Genomic DNA, 15,964 nt, shown 5'->3' with positions numbered 1-15,964 from the left:
TATATATATATTAGCTATATATAAATAGGCTGAAAATAAGATGCCTGCAGAACTGAATATTTACTAAATCAATAAATATTTATTCAGGGTTTAATATAAGACAGCTACAATGTAATTATGTTTATTATGGTTTATATTTCAATACATTTCTGTTCAAATGTACAACCACGGGGTCTCAACTTTTTCTGTTCATATGCCTTTATAATAAACTACTTTGTCAAATGACTAGTGTCTGCTATTTTGGCTGCAAGCACCTTTGCTATGACATCTTAACACAAGCATTTATGCTGTGAACATATTTGCCACATAGCTAATTGACCATAAAGCAATTTTGCTGTAAAAAATATAAAATCATGACAAATGAAAGAGAGACACTAAAAAGGACATAATGAAACATGAGAAAGGAGTAACAAAATTAAAAAGACTTTTTAAGATGTGTGTAGATTCATGACAATACTGCACAAAAAACTGATTTTATACCCAGCACTGGTCTTTGTTCTGTGGGAGATATGAGTTCAGCTCTGTACCTTCAAAGAGGGACTTTGGCCTCTCTTTCTTCTCCCAATATACTGCTGTGTCCAAAATAAGAAACCAACTCTAAGGGCAAATCATCACCATCTAGGAGAAATGCTAACTGTTTTAAGAAAAGCACCACCACCACATCTATCTGTCACTGTACAGACCAGTATAAGGACTAGCTAAAATTTAAATATCATGTGAAAATGGGAGTAACTGTGAGAATGTCAATGAAGAGAAATGAAACCAAACTGAGATCTAGCTTAAGCACATTAAGTTAAACAAAAAACCCTCAAACTCTCAACTAGTTATTTTATATCTTTTTTTAATAGCAAAGTTACCTTACGACTACTTATATAGCCAAAATGTTTGTGGCAACAATGTCTATGGCAAAGATGCCATAGTAAAAGTACCTAGACTTTTAATTACGTACTACTAATTATGACTTTCAAGTTTTCCAAAGCATTTCTGTACATGTAGTTGAAAGCAATGTTTAAAAGTTACATTAAATCTGTAAACAATAAGATAAGTAAGTTTGTTTTGAATGAGCAGCATTACCTGGGGTTTATAGAATCATTTTATTTGCATACAGCTTTGAAGGATTCCTAAGTTTTAAAAATTTTAGCACTTGTTTTGATTTGATAATCCTTATGTCCTACTAAAAGTAATGAATGAATTGTATAAAAGCTTGTTAAAATTATAAAAGATTTTTGTTTAATTACACTTCTAAGATTTTTACCTACCACATAATTGCTATTTAAAAATACTTTGGGATACCAAAAAGCTAAGGCTGGCCTATAGAGTTCTATTTGCCCTCGGTTATTCCTCATACAGTAGTTAGAGATTTATATCATAATGAGTGCTGCTTCTTATTTCCACTTTAGTTTCCTGGCAGGCTGATGACATTTGTAGGAAGGAGAATAACAGGAGAGATATATGGGTTTCTGAACAGGTAATTTTTCTAGTCAACAACCAAGATATGTAACCTGCAACTAGCTGAGAGAATAGCTACTTGTATATATACAAAAGCCCTCTGCAAATTTAGGACTATGCATCATCCCCTAAAGATTCCTTTTGGAAAAAGACGAAAATATTTCTTCTTAAATCTGCTTTCTGACAAAAAATACGAACCATAAAACTAATATACTATTTACACAGTATAATGTAGGTACTCATTTGGGCCTTACAAAATCACACTTACTCCATACAAAAGAATATGTACCGAAAGTTTAATGATAGAAATTGCTTCTTCAACAAAAGCAATTAAAAATAATTCCTATTTAAATGAAGTAAGTTTTGTAAACTGTAAACTTTGTTAGCTTCCAAAGCCTGTTTTTAATATTGTCTTACTACTTAAGTTCAACAATGTTTCTACGGCCAGAAAGGCTTATGATCTGAATAAGAGCTAACATATTTTCATAACCTTTTATTTTCCATATACATTGTATGTATGTGTGCGCAGCAATTTATACGCCAAGTAACAATCAATAGGTAAGGGAACATTTTATACTATATTTGTAGTAACAGAAATTTATTAAAAAATCAGATTTCATGGTTCGAATTGATTTATTAAATTTTAATATGACAAAATAAGGAAATTTAGATAAAAGTCATATGCTATGGATGGACCTGGAAATTATTATGCTAAGTGAAATAAGCCAGTCAGAGAAAGACAAATACTATGATCTCACTTATATGTGGAATCTAATGAACAAAATAAACCGGTGAACAAAATAGAAACAGAGGCATGGGACACATGGAACACACTGACAGCTGTCAGAGGGGAATGGGGAGAAAGGACTGGATGAAAGAATGTGAGGGGATTAGCCAAAGAACACATATGCATAATCCATGGACACAGACAACAGTGTGGGAGGGTGTGGGGGGATGAGTGGAGGTGAGCAAAGATGTGGAGAGGGGACGGGTTATCTATATTAGTGTCAACAATAAAAATGAGGAAAAATAATATAAAAGAAAATGAAAAGAAAAATCCCCAGAGTACTTATTCCTAACAATTTTTTTTCAAATAGGGTATAAAAAAGTCATATGCCTATTTAAATAGGTGGTAAACTGAAAAAGATAATTTTTAATAAGTTCAAGTCATGTTTATAAATGATAGCAATCTAAGATACTGTATTAAAAAGTTGTATTTGGCATGAATAAGGAACTGGTTTACTAAATGAGGCCATAAAGGTATAAACTAACAATGTAACAGAGGCTTTGGGGTCAGTCTCATTTGAATTCAAATTATGAATCACACACAAGATGGCTGTTTGTTCTGTAGTAAATTTTCTTACACATAACATGACAATAACAACCACTTAAAAGATTGTTTTAAGGATTGATTTAGGCAATTTATGTAAACTGCTTAGCATAGTAAATGATATACAGTGATTAATAAATGACCCTACTCATTACACACACACACACACACACACACACACACACACACACACACAGTTTCCCCAGCAAACAAATATTGGATTGGCCAAAAACTTTGTTGGTTTTTTTTTTTTCTGTAAATGACTCCGTTAGTGCTCAGTTGTCTTTAACTTCATTCGAAACAATTTTGTTAGATTGCATTGTGACAGCTGTCATATCAGCATGCATTTAAAAAAATCTTGTCAAAATTGGCGATTTTTGTGTAGCCATTTTAATATGAAAGATGGAAGAAAACACACAACATTTTTGGCATAGTATGCTTTATTATTTCAAGAAAGATAAAAATGCAACTGAAATGCAAAAAAATAAAGACTTATGCAGTGTATAGAGAAGGTGCTGTGTCTGATTGAATATGTCAAAGGTGGTCTGCAAAGTTTCATACTGGAAATTTCTCACGGGATGATGATCCATGGTTGGGTAGATCAGTTTAAGTTGACAGCAATTGAGTCAAGACATTATTTGAGAACAATCAGCATTATACCACACAGGAGATAGCTGACATACTCGAAATATCCAAATCGATAAGTTATTGGTGAAAATGAAAAGTATGTCTTTTATTTTATGGAAAAAAACAAAGTGTGACTTTTTAGCCAACACAATATATTTACATGCATTTCATCTTGATTCATTATAGCTATCTATAGTAAAAAATTTTAAATAGCCTATTATTTCAGTATCATTTACAACAAGTTTAAAAAAATAAGATTTAGATTACAAAATCATATGCAAGTACATACTAAGAGCATCAAAAACAGAATCTCAAAATCCTATAAGACTCCTACCCTCAAGTAAGAATTGCTTGTATTTTTGACACATTAGCTGACTTTTAAAGCAACCAGTTCAAGCCATTTCTCCCTCAAATAGGGGGAGAGAAAAGACAGGTTGAGAGTTTGCGTGTGTGTGGGGCGGGGCGAGAGAGTGAGTGAGCGAGCAAGAGCACGCGTGCGTGTAAGCAAGCACTTTCTCTAGGAGAAAGACAGAAATTGAGACAGGAAGAGACTGAGATTAAGCCTTGATGATATAGTTTGAGCCCCTGGACTGACCAATACTTGAAGCCATCATCTCTTGTACTTTTCAGTTATGTGAAGCAATAAAATGCATTCCCTACCCTCTTCCCCTTTCGGCTTATGCCTACTGATTGAGTTGGATTTCTGAAACTTACAACTAAAACTGTCTTTATTAATATAGTGATAATTATGTGTGAGGATGGAGGAATTAAACATATGGGAGGTTTTATTTCCATCACACACATTATAATTCTTTAATAAGTGATGAATTTAGTGCCTATACTCAGAATATTGATTCCAGGACTTGTATATTTAATCATAATTTGGTAAATGACAGCACTATTACAGTTATGCTGCATAATGACATTTTGGTCAAGAGACCACATACATGACAGTGGTCCCATAAGATAGCAGTAAAGCTGAATTTCCTGTAAGAAATGGAAGGGTATGTCGTTCAAGAGTAATTTTTTTTTTCTCTGACAGAAGCAGTATCTGTGGGGCTTGGCAGTAGATTCCCTCTTACTCACAGCACCTCAATTTTACGTGCAGGTTACATCCCAGTCAGCCACTGACCTGTTTCAGTACAGAGTAGCCTGTCCCCTGAGCACTAAATATTCAGGGGATGCTAGAGCCCTCCCAGAACTATTTCAATAGTCTTCAGAGTATATCGTTGTAAGTTCTTTGTTGAGTACCTAATATCCTGTACTAGAACAGGTCCACAGAAGCAACCTTATTAGCAAGTACTTAAGTGCCACTGCTGCTTTAGTAAAGGCTCTCTGTGGTAGTATGGAACAAGTCTGTCCCCATGCTTTGGAAATATTTTCAGATTGTAATGATGTAAAGGATAGGTAAGTTTTTTTTAAGCTATATTTTTTAAAAAAGATTTTTAAAAAAGATTTTATTTATTTAGTTTTAGAGAGAGGGGATGGGAGGAAGAAAGAGAGGGAAAGAAACATCAATGTGTGGTTGCCTCTCGCACACCCCTAAATGGGGACCTGGCCTGCAACACAGGCATGTGCCCTGACTGGGAATTAAGCCAATGACCAGTTGGTTCGCAGGCAAGCACTCATTCCACTGAGCCACACCAGCCAGAGCAAGCATAGGTAAATTTTATTTTTTCCATCAATTCAATTCCTGAGAGAGCTCTTTATGCCAGATCAAATGAAATGGAACAAAAAATAAATTTCCAAAGTCAAGATATTGAGAGTTTTATACCTCTCCATGTTAAATATGCCTTTATGAATACCACAAAGTTCCTTATCTGACCACTGCTCCAAAATGCAATAGCCAAAACCACATTGTCATGGCAATTCCTGATGTTCCTTCATCTCCTCATCTGGATTTCTTTTTCCTACTGATCCTTTTACTCCCTCCTTATAGTCTCTTATGGTGATCTATGCCTTACCAGCCAGTTTCTCCTCACTATTTCTAATCAATCCAGCCCACATCCCTGTTTATAGAACAGGATTGAGAGCCTTGATGTTCTATTTCTGACTGTGTGGAAGAGAAGCAGGGGGAGGCTTGTGGGACAGTGTTGTATAAAGTCTACCGTAGGGTACAGTAATATCCTAGGCCTCACATTTACTCACCACCCACTCACTGATTCACTGAGAGCAGTTTCCAGTCCTGCAAGCTCCATTCATGGTAAGTACCCACATAGTTGCACCATTTTAAAATTTCTTTTATGTTTAGATATATAAATACTTACCTTTATGTTACAATTGCCTAGAGTATTCAGTAAAGTAACATGTTGTATAGATTTTAGCTCAGGAGCAGTAGGTCATACCATATAGCCTAGATGTATAGTAGGCTATACTTTCTAGGTTTGTGTAAGTGCACCCTATGATGTTTCCACAACAATGAAATCACCTAACAATGTACTTCTCATAATGTATCTCTATCAATGTATCATTCATTAAGTGACACATGAACATACATATATCCTTGAGAAGTAATGGGATTCTTTTCTGAAATAAGACAAGGATGAATGCATGTATATGCATCTGTCTTTTAACCATGTAGTTAGACATTTCGTAAAGAGAATCAAAGAACAACAGAGGCTGCAATGCTGCAAATTGTATTTTCCTGTTCTTTAAACTGTACATAAAATATTTAAGAAATTATTTTTCCAAAAATATCTCTTCTATATTTATAGGAATAAATGTACAATTCAAAACCTGTATCTTCAGTTATAAAAAAAGATGTCAGCTCTGTATTTGTACTTTAAATATGTCTTCCATCCAGACCAATGGGAAGTGCTATCCAAAGCATGACAGTGGAGACATAACTAAGAATCTATCTTACTAAATGATCTTGTGTTTTTAAGCAAAGAGACTCACCTACAAGAAGTGTTTGTTTAGGGAGAAGGTAAATAAACACTCAAACTAGAGATTTCTATTGTAGAAGGTGCTATACAATCTAGCACCAGAATTTCCAGGCATCTATCCAATTAGTCACAAACAGGATACAGGTGGGATAAGTGGGATACGCTTGTATGCTAGAAACAGATCACACAGCATCCCCAGTTGTAAAACCTAAACAAAACAGAATTATCTATACCATTCTAGGGTTATAAAGTTATACTGATCCTATAATCAGAATAAGTATTCTAAAGAGTTTGGAATGAAGACATAAAACTATCTTTCAAGAAAAGTGTCTCAGAAGGCCTAAATGAACTAGAAGTCAAAGAATATCCACAGGGAATGCCATAAATCCGTCCTGTTTTCCCCAATCATCTTTTTACTAAGAACAGCTGTCAACCTGAGTCTCCCTGGGGGAGCAGAATCATGTTTTCTGTAGGTCAGGTTATATTCAACTTGAAATCTCAAATTGACAAGGAGTAATACAACATTCATCTCCAAATGCTATAATTCTACTGAAATCTACAAATTACAAAGCACTTTAACCAGAATATCCTCAGAAGGATACTGTGAGACTGGTAGAATTGGTATTGCCATCACTTTTTAAGGAAAAGACATTTATAGTTTAGTGATGTTAAGTAAGTAACTTAAATTCACACAGATAGTAATTAGGAAAGTAAGGATTAAAAACAGTTGTCTGAAATTCTCTCCAAAGTAACATGGTATTCCAGGTCTAAAACAACTCACTAGGTGCTTTGAATATATCATCACATTTAATTCCACAAAATCTTTGGGGTGTTTATATATATGCATATATAATTTTTTTTGAAACCTTCAAATAATTATTCCATCCTTTAGTATAAACATTTATATTCCAGATTCTCAATATGTGGACAGGGATGTTCACATCTAGAACAACATGCTCATAAGTACCATCAAAATACAAGCTGCTGCACGCACAGTAATTTTTTTAGACTTGCAGAAATAAAAGAAAAGGAAAAATCAAGTGAAAAAATCAAGTGAAAAAATCAAGTTTCAACCCAGATAGTTTTAAAAACTTTAAAACTAGGTACAATTGTCAAAATTCAAAATTTGTGACAGACTGATGATACAGATCACAACTGAGGAAAGTGGGTCAAATAATGAGTTATTCAGAGAAGTTTGTCATGCTGAGAAATGTGGTTTATTTAGGACAATTTTTTTAGATTAAAAAAATTTTTTAGCTTTATTGCAGATTACATACATATTATTCTTATTGTTATTTCCTTAAACTGTTTTCTTTGAGGCTTGACTTTCTCTCCTGCAGTTTTGCCAACCTCATTATTTTTAGAAACCTAACTTCCTGGCTGGTGAGGGATAATTGAATTGTAATATTGAAATGTATCTTAGGACTAAATCTTGAATTTGAGTGGTAGCAATGACAAAGTGCTCTGAATCTATAACAGTTATCAGTGAAAAAAATCATAAGGCAGTTTTAAAATTATTCAAAAGTTACTCAAAATTTTGAAACACTTGCGTAAATTTTTTTATTCTTAAAAATATTATCTAATCTAGATTTTATTAAGTTAAATTCATGTTTTTCTGATTTTTGTATATAAAACTAAAGGTTTACTGACATACAACTCTTCATTTTTGGATATATCATGCTATCCCATATTTTTTCAGGAGTACTGACATTCCTTCCAAAGTAACAACTGCTGAATATCAACTTACCAAATGTTTTCAAATTTTCTGTAAGAAAGATATTTTTTCAATTAAATATATAAGCTTGATTGCATTCATTTTATATGAAAGCTTCAGACAGAAAGCCAATGCTATGCTTAAGGACCAATCCTCTGTACTGATTGATAACCAAATAGTATATATATGTTATTATATACTAAGGTTATTAGTAAGCATAAAATCTTGATTCATTAAGCTAAAGAAGGTTTGAAACATAAAATAAATCAACAAAATCCTATGATTTGGTAAACCACTTTAAAGAGAAAAATCTATGGGATATATTATACCAATAACCCACATGTCAAAGGACAATTCCCACCTTAAAAAAATAAAGTACATCCGAGCAGCATAATGTTCTAACACTAGTTTAGCAAACCAGGAGCTGTCAAGTTCCAATAACCTATTATTCACACCTCTTTAATCACTGCCATGGAGTTGATTATAAATAGCCTCATACATTTTTAAATAAGGTCATTCTGAAATGAAACAAAGAATAGTAGTAAATATTCTTGTACATAAGGAATTCAAATCCTACCACACAACAGAACTATGTATTGCTCAAATGCTCAATATAAAGAAAGCTAGCAAAACCTTTTAATTATGTCAAGTATGCATTCTATGCAGATTCAATGGAATAACTAAATTGCAGCACCATTTAAACACAGCAGCTTAAAAAAAACTTGCCCAATAAATTTTACACACATTTCTGACACTTCAGGTGTAATTCATGGTATAATAAAAGTAAAATATAATAATCAGTTTCTTGATTTACATGGAACAATGCTATACAAAGTCATGCTGAAAAGACTGTAAGGAAAATGTATAGTCTCATTCTGATGCCATTAGCTATTCATTATTCCATATAGCTCATAACCTAAATTATTTCTTCAGTATGAACTTATGAAAACACGTATTAGAGAAATAGTAAAAAGTTTTAATGAAGTGGCAGAATAATTTTCAGAAAAAATTAAATTAAAATTGAGAATAAGAGGATAAAGTACCACATTAAAGGCAAGGATCTAAAATAATAAGCTGAAACCAACTAACCAAAATAAAACAAACACAACACAAACAACAGTGACAAAAGTAACAATTTGGCTTTATATGAAGTGTCCTTTATAACAACTTATCTTCAGAGAATCTCTAAGAAAAATATAAACTCATCCAATTACTGGCAGAACAATACTGTGAGACTCTTAGAACCTTCATTACCTGTTGAAATGGGAGTAGCACACTACTAAAATTCCTCATTTAAGAACTTTAAGACAAACAGAATTAAAAGACTGGGCCTGAAGAACATTTGATACTACTAAGTAACTATAGTCAGATTTGCATTAATTAACTATTTTAAGACTTCCCCCAAAACATTCAGACTTCATGAAGCTTTCACTATTGACATTTTCTGGATATATGTATTTGCTATATAATCTATATAACCTACTCTCCCCCCCCTTTTTTTCCCATGGCTTCTTACAAGTGTGCCTGCTTACAGAGAACTTAAAAGATAAAAACATTTGGGGAAGAGACAAATTAGAGAGGTTCCTGACAACTTAGTAACTTAAACACTGATCCTTATGCTTTTACATTATATTGTAAACACAATCTTTTGGGAATATACCTACCACATAGACTTTGTTACCATCATAATTTGAGAGCAGAAAACAAGTTAGAAAGGTATGTATGGTATTACAATAACATGTTCTAGAATCTATTAAAAATCATATGCATATCCCAACTTTCGCTAAATCATTCATTTCCTTCACTTGGTTTTAGAACTATTAGCTTAAAACATTATTTCTTGCACAGTAAAAAAGTTACCTGCTAGACTCTTTTCCATCCATAAAATACTTTATAAACAAAAATTTAGTTATTTGTAGTTAGTTAAATATCTTCTGACAAAGTAAGTACCAATAGAAAATGGCTGACCACAGAGAAAACCATGAAACTAATTTCGGCCCATATTCCAGAATAGCTATATAAAGTAGTGTGTACTCCTTAATGCTATATTCCTATGCTACAGTCATAAATATTTTCTAGAATTAATTCTCATATTAAAAAGTACATTTCTTATATGGGGGCTATTTCTTCCAAGGCCATAATCCTAATAATGCTACTGTACCATCTTAAATGCTGCTTTTCAACAGTAAAATATACAAGGATCTTCAGTGGAGATGATAATCTGAAGATACTATCTCTGACTCAGCTCTGTTAAAAATGAATATAAAATTACTTTTCTTAAAAGTCCAAATACTATACAACCTTGAAATTATTCTGCAATTACAACCTTAAAAATATAATGTACATTTCAAAGTACGGGGATTTTTGAAGATCTTTGGTTAATACCCCAAATCTAATGACTTTGGGATGATAGTTCTTATTCTTCTACTTCATATCCTCACAAGTTCACTCAAAAGTAAAGAATTATAATGAATTTCCTTGGCTATTGCTGCACCGTAGGTCAAGCACTTTGCTTTTCCTATAGTTTCTGGAATGATTTACAGAGCTTAAAGACACAAAAGCTTTGTCCCAGCCACTGTATCTTTTTGAAAGACTGATCTTACATCTTTAAAACATGCTATCAGGGTTGTGTAAAAGAGACTTCTACACCAGAATAACTAAACTAGCTATAGAAAGGATGGCTAGTAGTTCAAATATCTATCCATGGAGAAAAGTAAAATAGATTTATCAGGGTCAGTGTCTGTATCTGAGGGAATTTTATCTGGTCACCTAAAGTCAAGTGGGTGAAAATCCTGTGATTTGGGTTCAAGCAATTTATTGAGAATTTGTCATGTATCAGGACCTATGGTTACGAGTAAGATGAATAAGTCAATTTCTAGAACCACAGATCTCACTAGCAGGGTAGAAAAACAGGTAAATAAGTAAGTTATAATACATTATGATAGATGTAATCAATGGTAAAGAAACAGAGAAAAGGATTAGCTTTCTCAAGGATGGACATTGGGGACTGGTTTCTAGAAATGAAAATGCTTTAGCATTGAGGTAACGTCTAAGCTTTTCCCAGCCCCAAAGCTAGTTTTTAATGGATAAACCAATCAGATCAAAAAGTAAGATGGAGGTCATTTCAGAAAGAAAAAAGGAAACTGCTTTCTCCAAGGAAATTCACAAGCTAGTTGTAAATTAGGAAAACTGCAAAAGACAGAAGGCCTTAAGTTATATTCAAGTTACTCAGTTTTGCCAAAGGACAGAGGTTGAATTCATATGTAAATGCTACTTAAATTTTAAGAATGCATTTGTTTTTAGCCATATAATTTAAAATCATTGATTGATTAATACTACATGGTTGCTCCTACTCATTCATGTCTAGACCTTATTAATAAAAGCTATGACCCCCATCTATACTATTCTAAATATCCTGGCATGGCATGACAATACTCATCCATGCTACTGTGGCTGCAACAGCTAAAACCTGCTGTGGCTGCTGACACAACTGCCTATGCCCTGATCTGGTATAATTTTCCCAACCACCTCAGGATTCCCTCCACTATCCATGCACAGCTGTCCTACCTTGAATGGCTGGAACTCTAACCAACCATAGTCCCCTAAGCTGGAAATCCTCCCCTATGTCCCCGAATGGATCCAAGAATGGCAGTAAGTAGTATAACAGATGGCTTTCATTTTATTTGCTTTCTGATTAAGCTGTTCTTCAGCCAGTGAATGGAGGATAAAGATCCTGCTCTTAGTTTTATTTTTAGGAGGAAATTAGTCTTCAGCCAATGAAAAACAATAAATACAGAGTAAAGAGACAGGTTGGATGGTTAATGGGATGTTCTGGAGAACCTGAAAGTTTATGGAATGGATGAAGAAAACAGAGAAGGAACCATCAAAGACATGGGGAGACTAAGAAGAGCATGACTTGGAAGCCAAAAGATGTGAGATATTTCACAAAGAGGCAAGTGAGGCAGGCAGAATCCTAAAATGACTGGCTCCCAATGATTCATGGCTTTGTATAATTTCCTCCTCTCAAGTGTTGAGGGGAGCTGTGACTATGATGAGATGGCACTCCCGCAAATGTAGAGGGATTTTGCGTATGTAATTAAGGTTCCTAATCAGTTGACTGTGTTTATCAAAAGAGATTATCCTGAGAAGGCCTGACTTAATCAAGCAAAACATTTCAGAGAGGGCTTAGGCCTCCTCTGGGCTCAGAAACTTGAAGCAGCAGAGACTCTCTTCTGCCGTCCCTTAAGAAGCAAGGAGCCATGTTGTGAACTGCCTATGGAAAGGGGCAGGCTTTGTGTAAAAGTAAGGAAATGAATTTTGTCAATAATATGAATGAGCTTGGAAGAGGACCCTGAGCTAAACATGAAGAGTGCAACTTGTCTGATAACTTGACTGAAATACTGAGCAAAAGATCCAGTAAAAACTGTCTGGACACTGACCCATAAAAATTCTGAGATGATAAATGTGTGTTTTTTAAACCACTAAATTTGTGGTAATATGTTACGCAGAGATAGAAAGGTAATCTCTTAAGCAAGGTCCCAACTTTTCTAAGAGTAAAGAAGAACTGAGATTTAATCTCTAAGTTGTCAGGTCCCTGAAGGTTAGAAATTATGAGGGGCTATATTTTCAGCAGAGATAATCAAACTAGAAACTTACTAATATAAATCAGAACCAAGAGCAGGTAAGGGAAAGATACAGTCCATTAATAAGAGGGTCTCATGGTTCACCCAGTGCATTCCAGATACTGAGATTGGGAAAGAAAGGAAAATTCCACACCACATCATTTAATAGGTATGAGGCCAATATAATGTTTGCCTTGCTTGGATCTGATTAGACAGACTATCCTATCTTATCCACTGATTCTATATCCTCAGCTCCCAGTCAGTATACAAAACACTTCAAGCCCTTAAAAACATATTATTGAATAATTGAATGACTGAACAAATGACCTTCACTGGTCAAGGTGAGGAGGCAGTTCAAAATATCTGAAATTGTATGAGGAAAAATTAATACAAGTTGATACCACTCCTTGTGACTCCTTAATAATATTCAATTTAACTCATAATTAAAGTATGAATAACTTGAAATGTTACAACAGAGACAGTGATATACAGGCATACCTCATTTTATTGTGCTTCACAGATGTTGCCTTTTTTTAATAAATTGAAGGCAACACCCTCCACCAGCAAAAAAGATTATGACTCACTTTATTGCAGTGGTCTGGAACTGAACCTACAATATCTCCAAGGTATGCCTATCATACCTTGCCAGTCATCATCCGGGTAATGTGCAATTATTTACTACGTGCCTACTGTATGCCAAATGTTAGAATACTCCTCCTGCAATATCCTCTAACTGATGTCCCTGGATTCAGTCTAGCTTTTCTCTTAGCCAATTTCCACACATCAACCAGACTAATCTTTTAAAGACAAACCATCTTATCTCCCTATTCAGCACCTTTAAGTGGTTTCTTATTCCATTGAGGATAAAAGCCGAAGTCAACTTAGTTTTCCGTAATCTGGCCTCTGCCTCCTTTTCTAGCTTTATCCCTTGCCACTCACCTTATTGCCTCAGAGTATTCACTTGTCACACCCCCTGCCTGGAACATTCTGTCTTTGTCTACTTCCTACTCATCCATTAGATCCCAGTAGAACTTAATGTTACTTCTTCTACTTAAATGTCACTTCTTCAAAGACCTCCCAATGTAAGTTAATCCATCTACATGATATTAATCACATAGCTTGTAGTTATATCACATGATTAGTTTTTAGTATTCATCTCCTCCATTACACTGGCAACTTCACTGCATCAGGGACTGTGTTTGCTTTCCTTAGAGAAATATCACCAGTACTACCAGTATTTAGTATATATTTGTTGAATACATAAAAGCAAAGGTCTAGAAGACTACCAACAACAATTATGAAAGGTATTGCCCACCAGTTAGAACCACAGAGCCCTACCTAGTAATATGTCACTCTAGAACACAATTCCTAAGCTCAGTGGAGTGCAGAGGTAAGCGGCCAAGACAACTATCACCATCCCTTACCACTTTGCAAGCTCATCATAAAACACAAAATAGACATCAAACACCACCAGGACTAAAAACAAAGTACTTATTTTCTATTTTTAAAAATTGAGCTACTGTGTAGAATTTTAAAATTCTTAAGAATTTCATTTCTGGTGAGGACAGTCCACTAACTGCAAGGAATGACATTTTGCAGAGAAGCTAATTTGTCAATCAAGAGCAAGACTCCTGGTTTTGATTCCAAGATGGTGGACTAGGAAAATCCTTAGCTCACCTCCTCTCATTGACATCAAAACTATAACTACATATAGAACAGCTATCTCTGAGAATGACCTGAAGATTAGAGAAAAAATTTTCTATGACTATGGATAAATAGAAAAAAACACATTGCGATGAATAGGAGGAGCACATTCAAGTCACAACCTAGTCAGGACCCATCCTACCACCATTCCCCATGAAGTGACTCGTAAGTGGGAGTGGTATCAATGTTGTAGAGGTTTCCCCCTAAAGAGTGAGGGGTCTGATCCCCAACCTGGAGGACCTGCACCAGGAAGAGAAGACCGCATAGCATCAGACTTTGAAAACCAGCAGGCTTTATGGAGGAAATCAAGGTTCACTCTTTCCAAGTACCAGCACACAGGCAGCAGTTTGGAAGTACCTGGCTCATACATGAAAGTGATACATTGATTAATTTTAGGGCGTGTGTTCGAGGAGCAGGGGTCTGGTGGAACTTTCTCCAGAGTCAGAAGTGCTAGTAGATGCCATTTTATTCGCTTCTTTACTCTCCACCTAGCTGGTCTGACACTGGTAGGTGGCATTTCTGACACTCTTGATTAACCCTGTTAACACTGTTCACCCCACCCTGGCGTTTCCCTGAAGACCCATTTGGCTGGCATTCCTCCAAAGTAGCTCCTGTCCTGCCACACCTAGTAAGTGGCTTCAGTCAGCATCAGCACACAGCACTGTGTCTGCAACAGTTGAAGCTGTTGCACACCAAAGCTGCTGCACAGCCTCCCACACCAAAGGCCTAACCTACACATCAGTGCACATGCAACAGTTGTGACCAGACCTTGTGAACAGCCGGGTCAGGGACTAGCCTTGCCTGCCAGTATGTCCTTAGCAGTTGTGGCCCAACCACAACAGATGGACACATTAGTCCACACAGGGAATATCTCTACAACACTTGGCTCTGATGAAAAGGGGGGATTCTACTACTGAGCCCGACAGTACATCTTCTTAATAAGTCTACTTTTTCAATAGCAGAAGTTGTAGCTGACTTACCTAATTGATAGAAACAAACAGGCAAAATGAGAAGACAAAAGAACATGTTCATATAAGAGAACAAGACAAAACCCGAGAAAAAGAACTAACTGAAATGGAGGTGAGCTGTCTACTACATAGAGAGATTCAAAGTAATAGTCATAAAGATGTACATCAAACTCTGAAGACAAGTAGAGAGCTTCAACAAAGATAAAAATTGTAAAAAAAGAACCTACTAGAACTGAAAAATATAACAATCGAAATAAAAAACATACACTAGAGGCAATCAACATCAGATCAGATGATGCAGAAGAATGCATCAATGATCAGAAAGACAGGATTTAAATCACCCAATTGGAAGACTGCAAAGAAAAAAAACGTTAAAAAAGAATGACAATAGTATAGGGAACCTCTGGGAGAACATCAAGCATACTAATATTCATATCATAGGGGTCCCAAAAAATAAGAGAGAAAAGGATGGAAAATCTATTTGAAAAAATAATAGCCAGAAACTCCCCTAACTTGAAGAAGGAAAAGACACCCAAGTACAGGAATCACAGAGAATTCCAAACAAGATGAACCCAAAAAGTCTCACACCAAGACACATTATAGTTAAAATGTTAAAAGTTAAAAGATAAGAAGGGAATTATCTTAAATGCAGCAAGAGAGAAACA

The 15,964-nt window shown here is 35.0% G+C and overlaps 1 protein-coding gene across 1 annotated transcript in view; it reads right to left on the bottom strand.

The window, feature by feature from the left end:
* Positions 1-15,964, bottom strand: part of ZEB1 (zinc finger E-box binding homeobox 1) — a 179,499-nt gene that overhangs the window by 66,253 nt on the left and 97,282 nt on the right. The gene's annotated exons all lie outside the window — the stretch shown is intronic.

The sequence above is a fragment of the Pteronotus mesoamericanus genome, unplaced genomic scaffold, assembly GCF_021234165.1.
Source record: "Pteronotus mesoamericanus isolate MK-2021 breed Mesoamerican mustached bat unplaced genomic scaffold, CSHL_Meso_final contig_130, whole genome shotgun sequence".
NCBI lineage: Eukaryota > Metazoa > Chordata > Mammalia > Chiroptera > Mormoopidae > Pteronotus > Pteronotus mesoamericanus.
This window is presented reverse-complemented; position numbering and strand designations above follow the sequence as displayed.